This window comes from Triticum urartu, chromosome 3A (assembly GCF_056163025.1).
Source record: "Triticum urartu cultivar PI428250 chromosome 3A, HENAU_Tu73, whole genome shotgun sequence".
Classification (NCBI taxonomy): Eukaryota; Viridiplantae; Streptophyta; class Magnoliopsida; order Poales; family Poaceae; genus Triticum; species Triticum urartu.
The window spans coordinates 22143629-22159801 of NC_141875.1; the positions used below are offsets into that span (position 1 = coordinate 22143629).

The window sequence follows — 16173 nt, forward strand, 5'->3', positions numbered from 1 at the left end:
TACCGCGACCTCAAGCTCCGACCAAATGGAGTCGAGGATGGTCTGTTGCCTTGCCGCCTTCTCCGTTTGGGCCACCTCAAACACGGCCAGCGTGTCGCCTATGCCGAATTCGGCAACAGGATGTGCTGGAACCGCCTCACCTTCCTTCTCCTCCTCATCATCCATCTCCGTGTCTGACGTCTCCTGCTCCTCCTCCGGAAAGTCCGGAGGCAAGTGGTTGCAATGTGAGCAGCGCGTCCTGCCTGGTTCTCTGATAGGAGCTCCAAACGGCACTACAGAGTAAGCATGGCGTAGGTGATGATCTGGCAGTGCACCATGGCTACTGCCGGACAACGAGCTTTGAGTAGATAGGGAGTGGTGGCGTGGTCGGGAGGAAGATGGTGGAAATGGGACTGCCTAGAGTTAAGGGTCGTCGGCGGCCCGTCGAAGCGGCGTTCTCACCGAACTGTTGGTTTCCCACGTGTGTCCGCCTGGGTTCCGCATATCAGTCTGGCATGGCAAACGTGTCCAGGCCTCTTATATCCACCCCGGAGACGAGTTGGTCAACCCGTACCTATAGGGCCGGTTTGAGGAGCCCGGCTAGGTCACGATTTTATGACCGGACACTGATCAGGCCGTCCACCCAAACATATAGAAGACATTTGAGAAGCCGATTGTAGATGCCCTCAGGTCACGGAAATGGCCTGAAATGGACGACCGGACGTGACGAGATAGACACTTTTAGCCATCCAGCAGGGCTCATCAAATATGTCCAAACTGGTCCAGATGTCTGAAATCGCATGGGAGCTATATGAAATTCTGGTCAGTTCGTCCAACCCACTGTGAGTTGGATAATGTCTCCCACTCTCCTTTTCGTTCGTCTGGTCCATTGTAAGTCACAGCTCACAGTTAAGAAACAAGGGATACCGCGTCAAAAAAGGATACGCTGAAGGGTCTCCGACCTGGAGCTGTACACGGACATTTGAGGTGGTCCGTCTTATGATTTCCATTGAAGATGCCTTTATATACTCTCTCCGGTCCTTTTTACTTCGTGTTTCGTCAAGTCAAACATTGCAAAGTTTGATCAAATTTATATTAAAAAATACCAACATCTACAATACCAAATGTATAGCTATGAAACTACATTTTATAATGAATCCAACAATATTGATTTAGCATTATGAAGATTGATACCTTTTTTATATGTTTGATTAAAGTAGAGATACTTTGATTTTGTATAAAACTTATAGGCAGACTAAAAAGGACCGGAGGCACTGCACAAAAGGCATGCACGCTGCGAACCATAGCAACCATGAATGAAGAAGAAATTGACTTGTGCGAGCTCTCTCCAACCAAAGTCTAACTCCTCAATCACGTGGCCTCGCATAGACCACCGAAAAGCAGAGGAAGAAGAGGCCTGGCCTACGGCACAGACCGAAGTCACGACGGTATCCGATCCGGAACAGTCAACGAATTGAACTAGGCAAAAAAAAATTAAAAAAATTAGAGCAACTCCAATGGGACGTCGTCCGTCCGCGTCCGTTTGGGTCGGCGCGTTGGCGATTTGCGTCGGCGCGGACACGGGACGGACGCGCGCGCGCCTACTCCTTTCCTCGGGCCCGCCGGTCGGTGGCAGCCACCAACATTCCCTCCATTTTCCAAAAACGCTCCCGCCCGCGCGCGCCTCCGCCCCCTAACCAGCCATGGAGGACGCAATCGGCCTCGACCTCGACCTCGACGCCGCTGCCCAATATGCCGCGCTCAAGGCACGTAGGGGGAAGGGCGCCGTGGAGGATGTTGGGGAGGGCGAGCCGGCACGGCCGCGGGGGAAGACAAACTCTAAGAAGGAGGACAAGCGAGATGCGATCACCAACGCCTTGATCGCAAGCGTGGACGGCATGATGAATAAGAAGGACTCAAGGAAGGAGGAGCGCCGACGTTTCAAGGCGGAGCAAACGGATACTTTCATGAAGATCCAAAGAAGGAGGCTTGATCTTAACGCCGAGAAGCAAGCCAAGATGTTCGAGCTCGAGGCGGAGAAGTAAGCCAAGATGCTAAAGATCGAGGCCGCCAACGCCAAGACAAAGGCGAAAGAAGTGGCTCTTGCAAGCATGATGACCGGGGTGGAGATCATGAAGGTGGATCTCAACACCTTGTCGCCAAGAAAGAGGCTGTGGTTCGAGAAGATGCAGGCCGACATGCTCAAGTTCGAGGACGAGTGATCTATGGCGTCGAGGGCCATCTTTTTGTATGCCGGCAGGTGTGCCGGCATGACCACGAGAGCCGCGATGGCGTGGTCGAACTCAAGTCCCACCATTTTTTGTGTGCTGGCATGTGTGCCGGCCGGCTGGCGAGTGCGCCAGCATGAACTGTGGTATTTTCTGAAGTCGGCATTGTATGCCGGCGCTGCCATGGTGCCGGCATGAGGCATGGTCACTGGCACGATCAGCCGCAGACCTTTTTTATTTAAAAGTTGAATGCGGACATGAAATGGATCGGCGTGTTGGGCGCATTGCCGATCCAAATGCAAAACTGAATGGATGCCCGGTGGACGGCCTAATCAAACGGACAAAAAACGGACAAATGCGACGTCCGTTTGGGTCGCCCCATTAAAATTGCTCTTTATTGCTTGTAAAAAGTAGAGTAAAATGCATTGACGGTAATTGAACTTGCGTCGGTAGCTCATTTTGGTCATTGTACTTAAAAATATGGTCAATACGGTCACTATATATGACTGTTGGTGATTATACGGTCACTGCCTCATCGTATGGCTTTGTATTTTTTTTCAAGTGACTGGTCAAACAATCCAAATGGTGCCTCATCAACTCAGGTCCCACATGTCAATGGGATATAAAGAAATAAACAAAATAAACTAAAATTATGTTTTTTAGGCGAATCGACACAGGGACCTCTTGGTCCAACCCAGACGCGCTAGCAAATTGAGCGCGCGCGGAAACCTTTGTGATGCAAAATTGGATCAACCTCTTATTATTTACTGTATTTAGTATTACTAGTACAAAGCACGGACAGCACACACCCAGCACGCATGCACGTGCGCCCACAACACACAGGTGCAAGAACGCGCGCGCACACACCATACACCGACACACGCGATTACACTCCTATGCATGCACATCACTTCTCGGTGTCTTGCTGATGGCGCAGCGGTCGACGGCCCCGGCGTCGACGCCGAGCGCGCGTGGTCGTGGGCTTACGTATCTCGCCTGTCGGGCGGCGGCTGCAGCCGAGCTGGTCGAAGGTAGACGTCGACGAGAGCGGATGCATGGATGATGCTCGGTGCGTCAAGACTCGCCCGACGTGTGTGCGCGTGTACTAGTGTGAGTATTGTGCTGGGTGTTCGTTGTGTGCATGCCTGCTGACTGCTGTGTGCTAGCGCGTGCGTGCGTACAATGTGTTCACGTCCTGTGTGCGTCGTGGGTAATTTATACGGAGTATTAAGTATCAACCAATTTTTTTACACAAAAAGGTTGTGCGCTCAACCGGCTAGTTTACGTGGTCGGCGGCGGCGAGCGAGAGATCCATGCTAACGTCCACAATTTTAGTTTAACCCACTCACATGCGGCGATTCACATAGGCAGAGAATACGATTTTTTTACCCCACTGACATACTGCCCCCGCACAGGCAGTGAGAGAACGCGAGTTGATGTGGCGCCACTTAGACTGTTTGACCGGTCAACCAGAAAAAATACGAAGCCATACAGTGAGGTAATGACCGTATAATCACCAACAATCGTACATAGTAACCGTATTGACCGTATTCTTAAGTACGACGATCAAAGTGAGCTATCGACGCAAGTTCAATGACCGCTAGTGCATTTTACTCTAAAAAGTACTCCCTCCATTTCACAATGTAGTGCTTCCTCTATCCACGTGTTTTAACTTTGACCGTAAATTTAACTATCAAAACCGATTGCGGCGGGGGCAAAAGTTATATCAGTGAATTCGTATTCGAAAGAAGTTTTTAATTATGTAACTTTTTCTCCCGCCGCAGTCGGTCTCGTTCGTTAAATTTATGGTCAAAATTTGACCTCGGAAAACGTAAACGCACTATATTTTAAAATGGAGGGAGTATATACACGCAAGATCGGGACAGATGACTGCGCGGACAGATAAGCTCGCCAGGAACGAACCAGTCTGAAGCCACGGCGCAGTCCCCGTTCGCTTCGGTCCAGAATCGAGAAGGCAACGACGACGACCACGTCTACTCCCGCGCGTCGCGGTCGGATCGGAACCAGCACGGGTAACGGCGAATAGTACCAGCTAGTGCTCGACAAATTCCGTTTAGGTGGCCGTCGCCGTCGATCGGCCTGTCAATCCGTCATGCCGACGGACGGGCGGTTGCGGCTGACATGGTTTGCGTCCGTGTACACGGGTTCGTAGGCGAACGGCGCGGCTCTGTTTTTTCACTACAGAGCACGGCAACAAAGTTTTCTTCTCTCACCACCCTCCAGTGGAAGCAAGCAACACGAAGCCAAGTTTAGTGCGATGTCTGTTTGGTATTTGATTCGGACATTTGGCACCCCTTCATTAAGGGATAGGAGTAGTGACAAGTGTGTTGCCAAGATGATGACTTTAATCTAACTGATGTATTACTTTGTAAGATCTTTGTGAATAATTAATAAAAATGGTTGCATGTCGTCTAGATGCAAAGGTCAGGGATATATAATCTTTTTTCTAAAGAAACAGTTGCTCAGAGAAGATGTAAGATACGTTTAACCAGTTTAAATTGTTGTGACAACTTTAAGTCTTGTTGGATAGATTGGCATTTAATCAGAAGACCAAATACCCACCTTATTCTCCTTTAGTTAAGATCACTTAGACCTTGCCCGATCCCTTGATTACACATATCTTCTAGGTTATTACTTTTTTCCCATGTCATTTCATTATTCTTCATTATTATTTTTGAAAATATTGTAAACACATATATTCCAAAAGAAAGAAAAAAGAACTATATCTGTAAATCATGAGTTTGCAAACATGTTAACTTAATTCAAACAATGTTGATAACATTAAACAAACTGTTTGTGACATTTTAAAAATGTTCATGTCATTAAAAATGTATTTGACATTTTTACAAAATGTTTACACAATGTAAAAGAATTGCGTAATTTATAAAAAAAACTACCATTCAAAAACATGAAACTTACATTTTTTAAAATGTTCAGGCGTTTCATAAATATGTTCATGACACTTTTAAGATATGTTTATACAATCTACAAAAATGATTGCTTAGTGTAAATAAAAAATCAATGCATATTTGAAAAGTGTGTATAACATTTTGGAAAAATGTCCAAAATCATGTGTTTGAAAAGGTGTTAATTGTGTATTCATAAAATGTATAAAAAAATTATTTACATGTAAACAACAATGTACAATGTGTGCAAAAAATAAATAATATTTGAAAAACCATGTATTTTCAAAATGTTAAACGTATATAAAAAAGTTCTTGATGTATATGAAAAACATACAGTGCACACAAAAATTCAGATATAATTGACAAAGGGGAAAGAAAATAATAAGAAAAAGAGGAAAAGATATTCACGAAACATGTATTCAAAAAATGTACATCATGTATTTGAAAAATGTTTATCATATATTTTAAAAAGTTCCAAACATGTATTTAAAAAAATTCAACATATTTTCAATATTAAAAACATGAATTCTTAAAAATGTACATTGTGTCTCTGAAAAATGGTCGATGTCTATCAATAAAATGTACTACGTCTAAACTAGAAGTGTACATTGTGTAAAAGTAGACATGTGTAGAAAACAAACACACACAAAATGGTGAGGAAATGCCAAAGACGAAAGAAACCAATTAAAGAAAGAAAGAAAAAAACGAAGAAAACAAGCAAAAACCAGCGAAGAATCGAAGAAAACCACGAAAAACCGGCGAACAAATGAACTAGAACATAAAGACGAAAAAGCAGTAAAGAAACAAAGTAAAACAGGGAAAATCAAACTAAACGCGAAAACAGTAGTCCGACAAATTAACGAGTGAAAGTTCTTGTTCGCTCACATTGTACATCACTATTTATAAGCTCCAGTAGCCCCACCTGATGAGGAAATGGGCTTTCTTTCCCACAACCGCAAGGTGCCCCATCTCCACAATGGCATATAGATGCAAGATGGTGCCAAATGGATACGTAACGATGGCATTCGGGTTCTCAACCGAGATCATTTTGCTTCACTCAGTAGTCTCAGATGAGTAAACAAAGGTGAACATGGTCTTTTCCTACCACGTTGGAGCCCACGAAAGATAAGAGGAAGGGACCGTCATGGTAGCCTAGGTGGTCGCAACAGTTCTTGGCACAGAGGACCGCGGCCATCCAGGTTATCTCCTCTCCATCACAAAGTGTCTTAAATAGCTTGGAGTCGGTGGACATCACTCGTTGGTTGTCGTTGATGGGGTCCCAAACGATGAAATATGTATCCTTCTCCCGGGTTGTGTAGAAGAGGACGCGGCCATGGCGGGAGTCGACCGCATCCTAGTCTCCGTGCTCGCAAATGAGTGGGCAGAAAGCTTTGGTGGGAACAAATTGAGCAACGTCGTGGCTCTCGTAGGATTTGTTGCGGAGGTAGACCAAGATCGGGGGCGTCCCGTGGAAGGCCTGGTAGCCGCTAAAAAAGCAGGGTAAGAGATGATCTCAAGTAAGGTGGCAGACGATGGAGGCGTGGACGAGGCTCGTCGGGTCATCTGACTGGATGCGGAACAAAATCTCGCGGATAGCGTCGTTGATCAGCGAGTGGAGGCTGAGTTGCGGTGGAGGTGGATTCATGGCGGGTGGTTGGGGCGAGTTGCCCTATCGCTCTATCAGCATTAGTGGCAAAGGGGCGGAGGTTGGAAGCATTGTGGCGTCGCGGCAGCATGGAGTAGCAGTACGCCACCCGTTGAGCCAAAAGGGGCGCCACGCCGCTGCGTGCCGTCGAACGAACAGGCTACCAGTGGGGACTACACTTAAAAATATACATTGTGTAAAAGTAGACATATGTCGGAAACACACACAAAAAACTGATGAAGAAACGCCAAAACACAACAAAGAAAAACCAAAGAAATCCATAAAAAATCAGTGAAGAAGCAAAGAAAACCATGAAAACCACAGAAAATAGGTGAAGAAATGAACTAAAACAGAAAGATGGAAAATAGTAATGAAACAAAGTAAAACAGGAAAACCCGAAGAAAACGCAAAATACCTTAGCCCTACCAATTAATAAGTGAAATTTCTTGCTCGCCCACATTGTACATCACTAGTTTCATGCTATAGTAGCCCCACTTTATGGGGATATACACTTTCTTTCCCCCAACCGCAGTGTGCCCCGTCTCCTCAATGGCATACATATGCAAGATGGTTTCAAACGGATACGTAACGACGGTACTTTGGTTCTCAAACGATATCATTTCGCTCCAGTCGGTTGTCTCGGATGGGTAAACGGAGGCAAACATGGTCTTCTCTACCACGTTTGGAGCCGACGAAAGCCACGAGGATGGGACCGCCATGGTAGCCCAGGGGTCGCAACAGTCCTTGGCGCAGAGGTCCGTGACCATCCAGGTTATGTCCTATTCTGCAGAAAGTATCTTCAATATCTTGGAGTAGGTGGAACTCACCTGCTGGTTGTCATGATGGGGTCCCAAACAATGAAATCTGTATCCTTCCCAGGCGTGTAGAAGAGGACGCGGGCATGGCGGGTTTCGACCGCATCCCAGTCTTCGTTCTCGCAAACGAGTGTGCATAAGGCTTTGTTGGGAACGAATTGAGCGACGTCGTTGCTTTCATAGGATTTGTTGTGGAGGTAGCCCTAGACCGTGGGCGTCCCATGGAAGGCCCGATAGTCGTGAAAAAAGGCATGGCCAAAGATAATCTCGAGCAAGGTGGTGCAGACGGCAAAGGCGTGGACGAGGCTGTTGGGGAACGCGGTAATTTCAAAAAAATCCCTACGCACACGCAAGATCTATCATGGTGATGCATAGCAACGAGAGGGAAGAGTGTTCTCTACGTACCCTCGTAGACCGTAAGCGGAAGCGTTATGAAAACGTGGTTTATGTAGTCGTATGTCTTCATGATCCGACCGATCCTAGTACCGAAAGTACGGCGCCTCCGCGATCGTGAAGACGTACTTTCGGTACTTGGATCGCGGAGGTGCCGTACTTTCGTTACTAGGATCGGTGATGTCCCACGAACTCTCGATCCAGCTGAGAGTCGAGGGAGAACTTCGTCAGCACGACGGCGTTATGACGATGATGATGAAGCTACCGGCGCAGGGCTTTGCCTAAGCACGACGACGATATGACCGAGGTGGATTATGGTGGAGGGGGCACCGCACACGGCTAAGACAATAATCAACTTTTGTGTCTATGGGGTGCCCCCTCCCCGTATATAAAGGAGTGGAGGAGGGGGGAGGGACGGCCCTCTATGGAGCGCCCTAGGGGAGTCCTACTCCCACCGGGAGTAGGATTCCCCCCTTCCAAGTAGTAGGAGTAGGAGAGAAGGAAGGGGAGGAGAGAGGGAAGGAAAGGGGGGCCCACCCAATTCGGATTGGGCTAGGGGCGCGCCTCCCACCTTTTCCCTTCCTCTCCTCTATTCCAATAAGGCCCAATAAGGCCCATATACTCCCCGGGGGGTTCCGGTAACCTCCCGGTACTCTGGAAAATGCCCGAACTCATCCGGAACCATTCCGATGTCCAAACATAGGCTTCCAATATATCGATCTTTACGTCTCGACCATTTGAAGACTCCTCGTCGTTTTCGTGATCATATCCGGGACTCCGAACTACCTTCGGTACATCAAAACACATAAACTCATAACACCGATCGTCACCGAACGTTAAGCGTGCGGACCCTACGGGTTCGAGAACTATGTAGACATGACCGAGACTCATCTCCGGTCAATAACCAATAGCGGAACCAGGATGCTCATATTGGTTCCTACATATTCTACGAAGATCTTTATCGGTCAAACAGCACAACAACATACGTTGTTCCCTTTGTCATCGGTATGTTACTTGCCCGAGATTCGATCGTCGGTATCTCAATACCTAGTTCAATCTCGTTACCGGCAAGTCTCTTTACTCGTTCCATAATGCATCATACGCAAATAACTCATTATTCACATTGCTTGCAAGGCTTATAGTGATGTGCATTACCGAGAGGGCCTAGAGATACCTCTTCGATACTCGGAGTGACAAATCCTAATCTCGATCTATGCCAACTCAACAAACACCATCAGAGACACCTGTAGAGCATCTTTATAGTCACCTAGTTACGTTGTGACGTTTGATAGCACACTAAGTGTTCCTTCGGTATTCAGGAGTTGCATGACTCATAGTCATAGGAAGAACATGTATAAGTTATGGAGAAAGCAATAGCAACAAACTAAACGATCATCATGCTAAGCTAACGGATGGGTCAAGTCAATCACATCATTATCTAATGATGCGATCCCGTTAATCAAATGACAACTCATGTCTATGGTCAGGAAACATAACCATCATTGATTCAACGAGCTAGTCAAGTAGAGGCATACTAGTGACACTCTGTCTGTCTATGTATTCACACATGCACTAAGTTTCCGGTTAATACAATTCTAGCATGAATAATAAACATTTATCACGATATAAGGAAATATAAATAACAACTTTATTATTCCTCTAGGGCATATTTCCTCCAGTCTCCCACTTGCACTAGAGTCAATAATCTAGATTACATTGTAATGATTCTAACACCCATGGAGTCTTGGTGCTGATCATGTCTTGCTCGTAAGAGAGGCTTAGTCAAAGGGTCTGCAACATTCAGATTCGTATGTATCTTGCAAATCTCCATGTATCCCTCCTTGACTTGATCGCGGATGGAATTGAAGCATCTCTTGACGTGCTTGGTTCTCTTGTGAAATCTGGATTCCTTTGCCAAGGCAATTGCACTAGTGTTGTCACAAAATATTTTCATTGGACCCGATGCACTAGATAATACACCTAGATCGGATATGAACTCCTTCATCCAGACTCCTTCATTTGCTGCTTCCGAAGCAGCTATGTACTCCGCTTCACACGTAGATCCCGCCACGACGCTCTGCTTGGAATTGCACCAACTGACAGCTCCACCATTTAATAAAAATTCGTATCCGGTTTGTGACTTAGAGTCATCCGGATCAGTGTCAAAGCTTGCATCGACATAACCGTTGACGACGAGCTCTTTGTCACCTCCATAAACGAGAAACATATCCTTAGTCCTTTTCAGGTATTTCAGGACGTTCTTTACCGTACCATTGTCCAGTGATCCACTCCTGGATTACTTTGGTACCTCCCTGCTAAACTAATAGCAAGGCACACATCAGGTCTGGTACACATCATTGCATACATGATAGAACCTATGGCTGAAGCATATGGAATGACTTTCATTTTCTCTCTATCTTCTGCAGTGGTCGGGCATTGAGTCTGACTCTAACTTCACACCTTGTAACACAGGCAAGAACCCTTTCTTTGCTTGATCCATTTTGAACTTCTTCAAAACTTTATCAAGGTATGTGCTTTGTGAAAGTCCAATTAAGCGTCTTGATCTATCTCTATAGATCTTGATGCCCAATATATAAGCAACTTCACCGAGGTCTTTCATTGAAAAATTCTTATTCAAGTATCCTTTTATGCTATTCAGAAATTCAGTATCATTTCCGATCAACAATATGTCATCTACATATAATATCAGAAATGCTACAGAGCTCCCACTCACTTTCTTGTAAATACAAGCTTCTCCAAAAGTCTGTATAAAACCATATGCTTTGATCACACTATCAAAGCGTATATTCCAACTCCGAGAGGCTTGCACCAGTCCATAAATGGATAGTTGGAGCTTGCACACTTTGTTAGCACCTTTTGGATCGACAAAACCTTCTGGTTGCATCATGTACAACTCTTCTTTAAGATATCCACTAAGGAATGCACTTTTGACATCCATTTGCCAAATTTCATAATCATAAAATGCAGCAATTGCTAACATGATTTGGACGGACTTAAGCATCGCTACGGGTGAGAAGGTCTCATCGTAGTCAACTCCTTGAACTAGTCGAAAACCTTTTGCAACAAGTCGAGCTTTGTAGACAGTAACATTACCGTCAGCGTCGGTCTTCTTCTTGAAGATCCCTTTATTCCCTATGGCATGCCGATCATCGGGAAAGTCAACCAAAGTCCATACTTTGTTCTCATACATGGATGCCATCTCAGATTTCATGGACTCAAGCCATTTTGCGGAATCTGGGCTCATCATCGCTTCCTCATAGTTCGTAGGTTCGTCATGGTCAAGTAACATGACCTCCAGAATAGGATTACCATACCATTCTGGTGCGGATCTTACTCTGGTTGACCTACGAGGTTCGGTAGTAACTTGATCAGAAGCTTCATAATCATCATCATTAGCTTCCTCACTTACTGGTGTAGGAATCACTAGAACTGATTTCAGTGATGAACTACTTTCCAATAAGGGAGCAGGTACAATTACCTCATCACGTTCTACTTTCCTCCCACTCACTTCTTTCGAGAGAAACTCCTTCTCTAGAAAGGATCAATTCTTAGCAACGAATATCTTGCCTTCGGATATGTGATAGAAGGTGTACCCAACAGTCTCTTTTGGTATCCTATGAAGACACATTTCTCCAATTTGGGTTCGAGCTTATCAGGTTGAAGCTTTTTCACATAAGCATCGCAGCCCCAAACTTTAAGAAATGACAACTTGGATTTCTTGCCAAACCATAGTTCATAAGGTGTCGTCTCAACGGATTTAGATGGTGCCCTATTTAACGTGAATGCAGTCGTCTCTAAAGCATAACCCCAAAACGATAGCGGTAAATCAGTAAGAGACAGCATAGATCACACCATATCTAGTAAAGTACGATTACGACGTTCGGACACACCATTACGCTGTGGTGTCCCGGGTGGCGTGAGTTGCGAAACTATTCCGCATTGTTTCAAATGAAGACCAAACTCGTAACTCAAATATTCTCCTCCACGATCAGATCGTAGAAACTTTATTTTCTTGTTACGATGATTTTGCACTTCACTCTGAAATTCTTTGAACTTCTCAAATGTTTCAGACTTATGTTTCATTAAGTAGATATACCCATATCTGCTCAAATCATCTATGAAGGTGAGAAAATAACGATATCCGCCGCGAGCCTCAATGTTCATTGGCCCACATACATCAGTATGTATGATTTCCAATAACTCTTTTGCTCGCTCCATTGTTCTGGAGAACGGATTTTTAGTCATCTTGCCCATGAGGCATGGTTCGCAAGTACCAAGTGATTCATAATCAAGTGATTCCAGAAGTCCATCAGAATGTAGTTTCTTCATGCGCTTTACACCAATATGACCCAAACGGCAGTGCCACAAATAAGTTGCACTATCATTATCAACTTTGCTTCTTTTGGCTTCAATACTATGAAGTGTATCACTACTATCAAGATTTAGTAAAAATAGACCACTCATAAAGGGTGCATGACCATAAAAGATATTAATCATATAAATAGAACAACCATTATTCTCTGATTTAAATGAATAACCGTCTCACATCAAACAAGATCCAGATATAATGTTCATGCTCAAAGCTGGCACCAAATAACAATTATCTAGGTCTAAAACTAATCCCGAAGGTAGATGTAGAGGTAGCATGCCAACGGTGATCACATCGACTTTGGAACCATTTCCCGCGCGCATCGTCACCTCATCCCTAGCCAATCTTCGCTTAATCCGTAGCCCCTGTTTTGAGTTGCAAATATTAGCAACGGAATCAGTATCAAATACCCAGGCGCTACTGCGAGCATTAGTAAGGTACACATCAATAACATGTATATCAAATATACCTTTCACTTTGCCATCCTTCTTCTCCGCCAAATACTTGGGGCAGTTCCGCTTCCAGTGACCAGTCCCTTTGCAGTAGAAGCACTCAGTTTCAGGCCTAGGTCCAGACTTGGGTTTCTTCACTTGAGCAGCAACTGGTTTGCTGTTCTTCTTGAAGTTCCCCTTCTTCCCTTTACCCTTTTTTCTTGAAACTAGTGGTCTTGTTGACCATCAACACTTGATGCTCTTTCTTGATTTCTACCTCCGCAGCCTTTAGCATTGCGAAGAGCTCGAGAATAGTCTTATCCATCCCTTGCATATTACAGTTCATCACGAAGCTCTTGTAGCTTGGTGGCGGTGATTGAAGAACTCTGTCAATGACACTATCATCAGGAAGATTAACTCCCAGCTGAGTCAAGTGGTTGTGGTACCCAGACATTCTGAGTATATGTTCACTGACAGAACTATTCTCCTCCATTTTGCAGCTGTAGAACTTATTGGAGACTTCATATCTCTCAATCCGGGCATTTGCTTGAAATATTAACTTCAACTCCTGGAACATCTCATATGCTCCATGACCTTCAAAACGTCATTGAAGTCCCGGTTCTAAGCCGTAAAGCATGGCACACTGAACTATCGAGTAGTCATCAGCTTTGCTCTGCCAGGTGTTCACAAAATCTGGCATTGCTCCTGCAGCGGGTTTGTCACCTAGCGGTGCTTCTAGGACGTAATTCTTCTGTGCAGCAATGAGGATAATCCTCAAGTTACGGACCCAGTCTGTGTAGTTGCTACCATCATGTTTCAACTTAGCTTTCTCTAGGAACACATTAAAATTCAACGGAACAACAACACGGGCCATCTATCTACAACAACATAGACATGCAAAATACTATCAGGTACTAAGTTCATGATAAATTAAAGTTCAATTAATCAAATTACTTAAGAACTCCCACTTAGATAGACATCTCTCTAATCATCTAAGTGATCACGTGATCCATATCAACTAAACCATGTCCGATCATCACATGAGATGGAGTAGTTTTCAATGGTGAACATCACTATGTTGGTCATATCTACTATATGATTCATGCTCGACCTTTCGGTCTCAGTGTTCCGAGGCCATATCTGCATATGCTAGGCTCGTCAAGTTTAACCCGAGTATTCTGCGTGTGCAAAACTGGCTCGCACCCATTGTATGTGAACGCAGAGCTTATCACACCCGATCATCACGTGGTGTCTCGGCACGACGAATTGTAGCAAACGGTGCATACTCAGGGAGAACATTTGTACCTTGAAATTTAGTGAGAGATCATCTTATAATGCTACCGCCGAACTAAGCAAAATAAGATGCATAAAGGATAAACATCACATGCAATCAATATAAGTGATATGATATGGTCATCATCATCTTGTGCCTTTGATCTCCATCTCCAAAGCACCATCATGATCACCATCGTCACCAGCTTGACACCTTGATCTCCATCGAAGCATCGTTGTCGTCTCGCCAACTATTGCTGCTACGACTATCGCTACCACTTAGTGATAAAGTGAAGCAATTACATGGCAGTTGCATTTCATACAATAAAGCGACAACCATATGGCTCCTGCTAGTTGCTGATAACTCTGTTACAAAAAATATGATCATCTCATACAATAAAATTTAGCATCATGCCTTGACCATATCACATCACAACATGCCCTGCAAGAACAATTTAGACATCCTCTACTTTGTTGTTGCAAGTTTTACGTGGCTGCTATGGGCTGAGCAAGAGCCATTCTTACCTACGCATCAAAAACCACAACGCGGTATAGTGATTGCTTTTGATCTTCAGAAAGAACCATATTCATTGAATTCGATTCAACTAAAGTTGGAGAAACTGACACCAACTAGCCACCTGTGTGCGAAGCACGTCGGTAGAACCAGTCTCGCGTAAGCGTACGCGTAATGTCGGTCTGGGCCGCTTCATCCAACAATACCGTTGAATCAAGAATCAACTAGTGACGGCAAGCAATATGTATATACCCACGCCCACAACTCCTTTGTGTTCTACTCGTGCATATAACATCTACTCATAGACCTGGCTCTGATGCCACTGTTGGGGAACGCGGTAATTTAAAAAAAAATCCTACGCACACGCAAGATCTATCATGGTGATGCATAGCAACGATCGGGAAGAGTGTTGTCCACGTACCCTCATAGAACGTAAGAAGAAGCGTTATGACAACGCGGTTGATGTAGTCGTACATCTTCACGATCCGACCGATCCTAGTAACGAAAGTACGACACCTCCGTGATCTACACACGTTCAACTCGGTGACGTCCCACGAACTCTTGATCCAACTGAGTGGTGAGGGAGAGCTTCATCAGCATGACGGCATGATGACGGTGATGATGAAGCTACCGGCGCAGGGCTTAGCCTAAGCACTACGACAATATGACCGAGGTGGATTATGATGGAGGGGGGCACTGCACACGGCTAAGACAATGATCAACTTTTGTGTCTATTGGGTGCCCCCCTCCCCCGTGTATAAAGGAGTGGAGGGGGGGAGGGCCGGCCCTCTATGGCGCGCCCTAGGGGAGTCCTACTCCCATCGGGAGTAGGATTCCCCCCTTCCAAGTAGTAGGAATAGGAGAAAAGGAAGGGGAGGAGAGAGGGAAGGAAAGGGGGGCGGCCCCACCCAACTCGGATTGGGCTAGGGGGCGCCTCCCACCTTTTCCCTTGCTCTCCTCTATTCCACTAAGGCCCAATAAGGCCCATATACTCCCCGGGGGGGTTCCGGTAACCTCCCGGTACTCCGGAAAATGCCCGAACTCATCCGGAACCATTTCGATGTCCAAATATAGGCTTCCAATATATCGATCTTTACATCTCGACCATTTCAAGACTCCTCGTCATGTCCGTGATCATATCCGGGACTCCGAACTACCTTTGGTACATCAAAACACATAAACTTATAATATTGATCGTCGCCAAATGTTAAGCGTGCGGACCCTACGGGTTCGAGAACTATGTAGACATGACCGAGACTCATCTCCGGTCAATAACCAATAGCGGAACCTGGATGTTCATATTGGTTCCTACATATTCTACAAAGATCTTTATCGTTCAAACTGCACAACAACATACGTTGTTCTCTTTGTCATCAGTATGTTACTTGCCCGAGATTCGATCGTCGGTATCTCAATACCTAGGTCAATCTCGTTACCGGCAAGTCCCTTTACTCGTTCCGTAATGCATCATCCCGCAACTAACTCATTAGTCACATTTCTTGCAAGGCTTATAGTGATGTGCATTACCAAGAGGGCCCAGAGATACCTCTCCGATACTCGGAGTGACAAATCCTAATCT

At 45.2% G+C, this 16173-nt stretch overlaps 2 pseudogenes; both read right to left on the reverse strand.

Moving 5' to 3' along the window:
- Positions 1 to 5962: 5962 nt before the first annotated feature.
- Positions 5963 to 6779, reverse strand: LOC147977996 (uncharacterized; annotated as a pseudogene).
- A 422-nt stretch (positions 6780 to 7201) lies between these two features.
- LOC147977997 (uncharacterized) lies at positions 7202 to 15194 on the reverse strand (annotated as a pseudogene).
- Positions 15195 to 16173: the final 979 nt, after the last annotated feature.